Below are 10,926 nucleotides of genomic sequence, written 5' to 3'. Positions count from 1 at the left end.
CGACCCGTGTTCGGCTCGTATACTCTCAATAAACAATGATAGATTTACTTCTGCATCCGACTCATGGTCCGCACCCTGACAGAAGGTCTGACCGAAACCGAAAGGGGGATGGCCCCGCCGCGAGGGTTCGGCAGCCAAACTCCGCTTCGGGTTTTACCCGGAAGCTTGCTGCCGCCCCTCGCGGATCATGCTCGCCGGCTCCGAAGCATACCTTCCAGAGGGCCCTTCACACCTCCTAGTCCCTCTGAAGGCGAATTCTCCAAGTTCCCCACAAGGCGATGGCTCGCCCCCGGGCTCCTCAGAACGATGACGTCTCGCCCCCGAGCTCCTCCTACGGCGACGTCACTCCTCCGGGTTCCCCTGACGGTGACGTCTCGTTTCCTAGTCCCTCTGACGGTGATGTCTCGCCTCAGATTTCATCTCCAGGCGACGCGACGCCTCTGATTTCCTCTCCAGGCTATGTCTCTCCTCCAAGTTCCTCTCCAGGCGACGTCTCTTCTCAAGGTTCCTCTGAAAATGACAAAGCACTCCCAAGTTCCTTTTAGGGTGCCGTTGCACCTCAAAACTCCCTCCAAGGTGCCGAAACACATTTAGAGATCCGTCCTAGTGTGCTGTCGCGCCTCAAACTCCTGCAGAGGGCACCGTCGGACCCCCGTTTCTGCTCCAAACTTCCGCAGAAGGCGCTGCTTGGCCTCTGGGCTCCGCCGTGGGCGTCGCACGGCCTCTGAACCTCGTCGTGGGCGTCACACGGCCTCTGAACCTCGCCTTCTGTGGATTACACTCCTTCTGTGGATTACACTCCTTCTGTGGATTCCTTTCCGCTATCGGACTATACCGGCATTTCAGGACACAACCGGCGTTACGACTCGTATACTCTCAATAAACAATGATAGAGTTACTTCCACATCCGACTCATGGTCCGCACCCTGACAGTTGTGTAGCAATTCTTGAGATAAGTGACAAAACATGTCTTACATGCAACGATTTTCTTTGTTAAAAATTCAGATATTTATAATAATAATATTTAAAATGTTACATCTAAAGCAATTCTGTATATTCAGGGCATTCATTGGTTATATTTGTAAATAATACATTTATTTTTTGGTCTATACTTGGAAAACACATGCAGTTAAAGATGTCCTCAGCATTTGTATTCACATTTATATTTATGTCATTTGGCAGACACCCTTATACAAAGCGACTGTCTTTGGTTTCCCCTTTCTGTACGAAAATTACGGAGCAACACAGAAGCTTTAAGGATGGATTTAAACTGTACTTAATGTCAACAGTCTGCTACAGTGGCTCAGGACCACAGGTTGCATTTGATCACCTATCACTGCACACCTTAACAACATTTAACTGTAATAAATGGACATTCTGTGTCACCCAGATGAAGATGATTCCCTCTTAAGTCTGGTTCCTCTCAAGATTTGTTCTTTGTGCCATCTCAGGAAGGTTTTCCTTGCCAAAGTTGCCACTGGCTTGCTCATTAGGGACAAACTTACAATTATAAGGTTTAAACTTATTCATTCTTTATTATCACATTATCTGTGTACTTTAAGACAATGACCATTGTTAAAAGTACTAGTCAAATAAAAATTTATTTAATTGAATCCTAGAAAAAGAGCATAATGAGTCATGCTCCCCCTCATAGAGACTGGGGAGCGGCTCACTGCTCTCAGAAGACAAGTAAGAGCAACATCTACAGGGCGATTATTTCGTTTCTTAAGTCGATTATTAAGTCCTTACATGGGTATTACATTATCAAGGAATGAGTGTGTGCATATGTGGGGTGATGTCAGTTCCTGTTTCCTGTTGTTGATTGTTTGCCGGGAATTTTGTTTGTATCGGCATTTACATTTTTACAGTTCGTTTTTTCTCTCTCTCATCGCTTTAAAATATCGTTTTGATTTCCTGCATCCTTTTCTTTCCGTTGGCTCCGTTTAATCTATTTTTGCTTTCGGAAGAGGTCTTTTTTCCCTGTTTAAGGGTTTGAAAGCAGTGAGTGGAGGACATTCCCACCAGAACTACAAACACACACTGCAGTAACCACATTAAGGCACGTAATTTCTCTGCTATGGCGAACATCCAGTTCATTCAGTGTTTGAAGTGTGACATGTTTAGTCAGTCTTTCTCCGTTGTTAGCGATAATTTTATCTGTGAGAAGTGTAAGCTATTTTGATCTTTGACGGAGAAGATCTTAGCATTAAAGGAGCGCATCCAGAGTCTAGAGAGAAGTAGTGAGTGTGGGCTCGCCCATGGGAGGACTATTTCTCTCTGCTTCACGTGTCCAACAGGTTTGCTCTCCTCAGTGAAGCACCCGCTGAGAAACCTGAAAGAGCTCTGGTTTTAGGAGACTCTATTCTGAGGCATGTGAAATTAGCTAGACCTTTAGGGGCACCAGCAGCACAGGTTATGTGTATACCGGGAGCCAGGGCACCAGAAATAGCAGGTCAGCTTACGTTTTTAGGAAAGCACAGGTTCTCTAAGATAGTTTTTCACACAGGAGCTAATGATATATGCCTTCGACAGTCAGAGGTTATGGTCGCTGAACTGCTGGATGTCCAAGAGGTGCTCCATAAATGGGCTTCATAAATAATTGGAGCAATTTTGGGGGCAAGGCTGGCCTGTTAGGGGGAGGTGCTGCTCTCATTTCTTGTAGTATAGGTCATAGTCTCAGAACAGCACTAGTTAACAAGTGACTGTCCAGAGCCAAAGCCAGGGAGCAGACAGACAGGCTAAACTGACAGTCTGCTAGCTGCACAGAGTCGTCTCTCAGGATCCACCAAATTGAGACTGTGTCTGTTCCCCGAGTAAATTAAATAGGACTGAACGCACTGCCAGCACCTCTGATCTAAAGATAGGATTGTTGAATATTAGATCTCTCACGTCAAAAGTGCTTACTATAAACTAAATTATTACAGACCAGAAGTTTAAAATAATGTGTTTGACAGAAACGTGGATTAAACCGAATTAATATGTAGCATTAAATGAAGCGAGTCCTCCTGGGTTACATACACCAACCCCTTCTAAATGGCAGAGGAGGCGGAGTCGCAGCTATTTATAATAATAATCTAAGCGTCACAAAAAAGACTAAACACAAATGTAAAACATTTGAAGTTCTTTACACCAACATAAAATATTCAGTGTCCAAAAACAGGTCCAGTCAGTCGATTCCACTAATTATTATTTAAAGACCCCAGGGCCCTACTTTTCATAGAATTTGCAGATTTCATCACAAATTTGGCTACTTCTTTAGACAAAGCATTAGTTGTTGGTGACTTTATTATTCATTTTGATAATCAGGAAGACTCCTTAAGAGCAGCAGTTGTGTCCATTCGAGTTTCAGTTGGAATTAATCAGAATGTTATAGGACCCACTCATAGTTGATTTGTTGTTAACATTTGGATTAAAAATAAAAAAAAAATTAGTCATAATTCCACAGTCTGAAGCTATTTCAGACCATTATCTCATCTCTTTTAAAATCTGCCTCAGTCATTTCATTACTACCTCACCACGTTACCGTGTTAAGCGTACTTTCACGTCAGCTACAGCAGCGCGTTTGATCAATAATCTTCCAGAAAACTAGATATTAAATAGATCTCTGTCTGACCCCGCAGAGCTTGACTGGGCCACTGAATACCTAGAATCAACGTTACGTTATACTCTAGATGATGTAGCTCCCCTAAAGACCAAAATGAGCAGGGAGAAAAAATTAGCACAGTGGTATAATGATACGCGCACCTTAAAACAGACCACTCGAAAATTAGAACGTAAATTTACAGTATTTCAAATAGCATGGAAGGAGAGCCTCCTAAATTACAGAAAATTTCTTAGTGCTGCTAGATCAGCATAATCCTAGATTTTTATTCAACACAGTAGCAAAATTAACATTAAATTATATTGGTAGAAGAATGCTGAGGATGGAGCCACCAGGTAGGAGGAAAATAGGAAGGCCAAGGAGGAGGTTCATGGATGTGGTGATGGAAGACATGCAGGTAGTTGGTGTGAAAGAGGCAGATGTAGAGGACAGGGTGGTATGGAGACGGATGATCCGCTGTGGTGACCCGTAATGGGAGCAGCCGAAAGAAGAAGAAGAAGAAGAAGAAGAAGAAGAAGAAGAAGAAGAAGAAGAAGAGCAAAATTAACAGAAAATAAAAGCACTGCACTAACATGCACACCATCATTAGGTAGTAATGATTTCATGAACTTTTTTTAATAATATAGTTGAAAACATCAGGCAAGAAATCCAGACGGGTTATATAAATCCAAATTATTTTACAAGTAACCCCGTAGACAGCAGTGTAATTATAACAGACAATCAATTACAAAGCTTCACTCCTATTCATGAGAATGACTTAATTTCATTAATTACCTCATCAAAATCATCAACCTGCATTCTCGATCCCTTGCCTACAAGTTTCCTCAAACAGATAATTCCAGAGGTAATTGAACCTGTTTTAAAAATAATAAACTCTTCCACTAGCACTGGTTATCTACCTAAATCCTTCAAACTGGCAGTTATCCACCCCCCAATTAAGAAGCCTGACCTTGACCCATGTCCAACTACAGGCCAATATCAAATCTCCCCTTTAGAAAAGGTTGTAGCACAGCAGTTATGCTCCCATCTACTTATGAATAACATTTTTGAAATGTATCAGTCAGGATTTAGGCCTCATCATAGCACAGAGACGGTGCTAGTTAAGATGGTAAATGACCTGTAATTGGCCTCTGATCAGGGTTTTGTCTCTTTACTTGTTTTGCTCGAACTTAGTGCAGCTTTTGACACCATTGATCACACTATACTGTTTGCTAGACTTGAGAACATTGTTGGAATAAAGGGAACAGCGCTCTCTTGGCTCAGGTCTTATTTGACGGATCGCTATCAGTTTGTTGATGTAAATGGTGAGTTCTCCACACTCTCTGAGGTAAAGTTTGGTGTTCCAGAAGGAACTGTCTTAGGCCCACTGCTTTTCTTTTTATATATGCTGCCTCTTGGTGAAATTATACATAAACATGGTATTCGCTTCCATTGCTATGCTGATGATACACAGTTGTATATTTCAGCAAAGCCAGATGAGAGAGATCAGCTTAACAATGTTGAGGACTGTGTAAGGGACATTAGACAGTGTATGCTTGATAACTTTCTTCTGCTCAACTCAGATAAGATGGAAGTACTTTTACTAGGACCACATGCAGCTAGAAGCAAACTTTCCGATTACGTAGCATCTCTGGATGGTGTTTCTGTTTCAGCGTGTATGGCTGTCACAGACCTTAGATCAAAAGGTGCTGGCTATCTGTTGGTTCCTCAAATAATGAAGAGTACAGCAGGGGGCAGATCTTTCTCTTATAAAGCCCCACAGTTATGGAACAACCTTCCAATCAGTGTTTGGGACTCAGACACAGTCTCAGTGTTCAAGTCGAGGGTTGAAAACATATTTATTTAGTCAAGCCTTTGATCAGTAGATTTTTTTTTAGGTAAAGGCGCAGAGCTAGAGTGAACATGGATATAGAGTGTTTGGTGAACTGGGATATTTGTATGCGGTCGTCCCCTCACATTAACACGTTCACTCAGGTTGGTTGATGGTGGTGTGGTGGGTCGTGTCCTATCCCAGAGATCCCTCATGTCGGTGTTACCTTCTGGTTCTCCCTTTAGTTTTGCTGCCATAGCGAGTCTTGCTGGAGTCCAAACTGCACAGTGATATTAACTTTCATACAACAATAAGGACACTTAATAATCCATATCCTTCTCTTCCTATCACCCTTTTCTCTCTCTCTCTCTCTCTCTCTCTCTCTCTCTCTCTCTCTCTCTCTCGATCGAATTAAACATGCTCCTGAGGCTCCAGTGACCACTGTTCCTGCCCCTCTCCCCTCTGTGGATCTTCCCATTTCGTCCAGGCCTGCCTCTGGATGTTTTCTTCGACTGGAGGCCACTCTGTGCAGCTTGTGATGGTTTCTCTTCAACGCCTTGGGTGGTTCCATGAAATTCTGGAGAAAGAACGGGCGCTTTGAGGATGGATTGGACTGTAGTTAATGTCAACAGTCTGCTACACTGGCTCAGGACTAATTTTCGCTTCTGATCATCATCACTGTACCCCGTAAAATTGTTTATCTGCTATTAATGGACATTCGGTGCAACCCAGATGAGGATGGGTTCCCTCCTGAGTCTGGTTCCTCTCAAGGTTTCTTCCTTATGGCATCTCGGGGAGTTTTTCCTTGCCACGGTAGCCACCGGCTCGCTCATCAGGGACAAACTTACTTATAAAGAACATATTCACTTTTAATCACCACATTATCTGTGTAAAGATGCTTTGAGACAATATTCATTGTTAAAAGCGCTATACAATTAAAAATAAATTGAATTGAAGAACCGTTGAAGTGTGTCCCCTCAGAAAGGGGTGTCAGAAATTCTTAAAAGAGAGTAAGAGTGCCACCACTGGTGTTTTGCGGCAGTTATATATGTTTATATACAAACCCGATTTCAAAAAAGTTGGGACACTGTACAAATTGTGAATAAAAACAGAATGCAATGATGTGGAAGTTTCAAATTTCAATATTTTATTTAGAATACAACATAGATGACATGTTTAAACATGATGAAATGTTTAAACTGAGAAAATTTATAATTTTATTGGGAAAATAAGTTGATTTTAAATTTCATGTCATCAACACATCTCAAAAAAGTTGGGACGAGGCCATGTTTACCACTGTGTGACATCCCCTCTTCTTTTTTATAACAGTCTACAAACGTCTGGGGACTAAGGAGACAAGTTGCTCAAGTTTAGGAATAGGAATGATGTCCCATTCTTGTTTAATACAGGCTTCTAGTTGCTCAACTGTCTTAGGTCTTCTTTGTCGCATCTTCCTCTTTATGATGCGCCAAATATTTTCTATTGGTAAAAGATCTGGAATTCAGGCTGGCCATTTCAGTAAACGGATCCTTCTTCTATGCAGCCATGATGTTGTAATTGATGCAGTATGTGGTCTGGCATTGTCATGTTGGAAAATGCAAGGTGTTCCCTGAAAGTGATTGCCAAGATGGCGCTGGTGACGCCGGTGGTGCCATATTTCTATTTACTTAGTTACCGTTCCATCTACACAAGATAGACATCATTAGATATGAAAGAGACACTCATATATTGGTATATATATATATATATATATATATATATATATATATATATATATATATATATATATATATATATATATATATATATATATATATATTGGTGTACAATCCACTCACATTTTGGCGTTTTAAAACCCAGACCCATGCTGGCCGAGCGAGATCCTGAGGAAGAACAAAGTACGCAACCCGTACCGGCGTCCGCGAGGGAAACGAGCTGGCATCAGGAACAGGCTGAGGGCACGCGCAGACTGCACTCCCTTACCTAGTATCCTGTTTGCCAACGTCCAGTCACTGGAAAACAAGCTCGAAGGGTCAATTTCCAAAGGGACATCCGGGACTGCAACCTTCTCTGCTTCACCGAGACATGGCTGAACCCAGCGGTACCGGACCACGCCATCCAGCCGGCCAAGTTTTTCTCGGTTTACCACATGGACAGAACACTGGAGTCGGGGAAGTCAAGAGGAGGTGGAGTGTGTCTGATGGTGAACAACCACTGGTGCGACAGCATGAGCATCATTCCCCTTTCACGCTCCTGCACACCAAATCTGGAACTACTGACCATTAAATGTCGGCCCTTTTATCTACCCATCACAGGTCAGGTTATGAAAGCCTGCGCTGACCAGCTATCACCAGTGTTCACTGAGATATTCAACCTCTCTTTGGAATAGTCTGTTGTCCCCTTATGCCTTAAACAGTCCACCATTGTTCCTGTCCCGAAGAAACCCCAGCCCGCCTGCCTTAACGACTACCGCCCTGTAGCCTTGACCTCAGTAGTGATGAAGTGCTTTAAGAGACTGGTCAGAGACTTCAGCACTGCCTCACTACCAGACACACTGGACCCATTACAGTTTGCGTACCGCCGGAACCGTTCTACTGAGGACGCCATTGTTCATTTCCTCCACACATATGATGAGCCACCTGGACTACAGAAAAGGGAATTATATAAAGCATTTAACATTTTGCATTATGCATTTAACACCGTAATTCCCTCCACACTCACCTCTAAGTTGGAGGTCCTGGGACTCCACTGTCTGCCACTGTGTCAATAGATCTCTAACTTCCTGACAGACAGACCACAAGCCGTACGGGTGGGAAAACACACCTCATCCACCCTCACCCTCAGCACTGGAGCTGCCCAGGGTTGTGTTCTGAGCTCCCTGCTGTACTCATACGACTGTGTGGCCACTTCCAACTCCACAACCATCATCAAGGTTGCTGACAACACTGTTGTGGTGGGCCTGATCTCCAACGACGAGACGGCCTACCTACAGGAGGTTAAAAACCTGGAGAGATGGTGCCAGGAGAACAACCTTCTCTTGAACATCAGCAAGACTAAGGAGTTGATAGTGGACTTCAGCACGAAGCAGGAGTGGTCATACCAACCGCTAATCATCAATGGGACCCCAGTGGAGAGAGTGGACAGTTTCCGGTACTTATGTGTTCACATCACACAGAACCTGTCTTGGTCCTGTCACACCGACACCCTGGTGTACCATCTGAGATGCTTAAGGGACTTTAAACTACCTCTCAGGTGCTAAAGACTTTTTACACTTGCACCATTGAGAGCGTTCTGACGGGTAGCATCACTTCCTGGTTCGGGAACAGCACCATGTAGGACAGGCGAGCCCTCCAGAGGGTGGATCATGTTTAGATATGGCTTCTTTTCTGACCTATAGAGTTTTAGCCGGCAACAGCGAATGGCACGGTGGATTGTGTTCAATGTGTACAATGTTTTCTGGAAGTATTCCTGAGCCCATGTTGTGATTTCCATTACAGTAGCATTCCTGTATGTGATGCAGTGCCATCTAAGGGCCCGTAGATCACGGGCCTCCAGTATAGTTTTCCGGCCTTGACCCTTACGCACAGAGATTGTTCCAGATTCTCTGAATCTTTGGATGATATTATGCACTGTAGATCAGCTGTCCCCAACCTTTTTTGCGCCACGGACCTGATTAATGTCGGACAATATTTTCACGGACCGGCCTTTAAGGTGTGGCGAATAAATACAACAAAATAAAATATGACCATAAAGACTGGTATTTTCTAAATCTAATAATAAACATGAATCCACTGTGTTGTTTTTTTGTTCATTTTGCTCGCTTGGGGGTTTTTAATCTAGCGGTAATGTATTATGTGTTAGCGGCCGGATCCACTTTAAGAAGGTAGCTGATGGAGGACCGAGGCATCATGACATGCATCAAGAGTGAGTCATAGACAGATGTAGCGGAGAGAATCCGGTCATTTTCCAAAATAAAACATCGTTCAGAATCAGATAATAAATAAAAAGAAAATAATGTAAGTTGTGTATTATTTTTGTGTGGCCCAGTACCAATTGATGATAACTTCAAACTCTTTGCAATTTTTGTCTGAGAAACTCCTTTCTGATATTGCTCCATTATTTTTTGCCGCAGCATTGGGGGAATTGGTGATCCTCTGCCCATCTTGACTTCTGAGAGACACTGCCACTCTGAGAGGCTCTTTTTATACCCATTTGCCAATTGACCTAATAAGTTGCAAATTGGTCCTCCAGCTGTTCTTTATATGTACATTAAACTTTTCTGGCCTCTTATTGCTACCTGTCCCAACTTTTTTTGGAATGTGTAGCTCTCATGAAATCTAAAATAAGCCAATATTTGGCATGACATTTCAAAATGTCTCACTTTAAAAAATTTTTTATATGTTATCCATATTCTATTGTGAATAAAATATAAGTTTATGAGATTTGTAAATTATTGCATTCCTTTTTTATCCAAATCCCGCAAATGTAAATGTAAATGTAACTGTGTGAAGAGCCTGCCTGCTTTAAACCTTCCCCCATCATCCCTATCCCAAAGAAACCAAAAACCACTGGACTTAACGACTACAGACCTATTGCCCTAACATCTGTGATCACAAATTCATCTGAGAGACTGGTGTTGGCTTATCTGAAAGACATCACTGGACCCTTGCTGGACCCCCTTCAGTTTGCTTACCAAGCAAACAGGTCTGTTGATGTGTGGACTCTGTTTGTGGACTTTAGTTCGGCCTTCAACACCAACACTCCTCCAGATCAGTGAGGGGAACCAAGAAAATTGTGTCTTGCCTACAGTCAAGCATGATGGGGGTAGCATCATGGTCTGGGGCTGCATAAGTGCTGCTGGTACTGGGAAGCTGCGATTCATTGAGCAAAACATGGATTCCAACATATACTGTGACATTCTGAAGTAGAACATGACACCCTCCCTGGGCCGAAAGGCAGTTTTCCAACATAATAACGACCCTAAACACACTTGATGACATCTGCCTTACTGAGGAAGCTAAAGGACAAGGTGATGCAGTGGCCAAGTATGTCTCCAGATCTGAACCCTATTGAGCACCTGTGGGGCATCCTCAAGCGGAAGGTGTAGAAGTGCCATGTGTCAAACTTCCCTGTGATTTTGCAAAGAGGATCCCAGTAACAACCTGTGCAGCTCTGGTGAATTCCATGCCCAGATGAATTAAGGCAGTGCTAAATAACAATGGTGCTTATGCAAAATATTAGGACTTTGGACACAGTTTTGACATGTTGAAAGTTTGACAGTTTGAGTTTTGCAAGCTATTTTGACAATAATGCCTGTATTTTGAGTTATTTTCAGAGGACAAGTGCAGGTCAAGAGTGTTTATTTATCACAAGAATACAAATACAAATCAGCAGGCAAAAGTGTAGTCAAAAGTGGGCAGAGGTTAGGTTTGGCTAGTGTACACAAACTGCGAATGAGATAAACTGAAACAAGAACAAGAAATTGCGAAGCATGACAAGAGCAATGAATACAATT

This window comes from Silurus aristotelis, assembly GCF_946808225.1.
Source record: "Silurus aristotelis genome assembly, chromosome: 25".
Lineage (NCBI taxonomy): Eukaryota > Metazoa > Chordata > Actinopteri > Siluriformes > Siluridae > Silurus > Silurus aristotelis.
Note: the sequence above shows the minus strand (reverse complement) of the source record.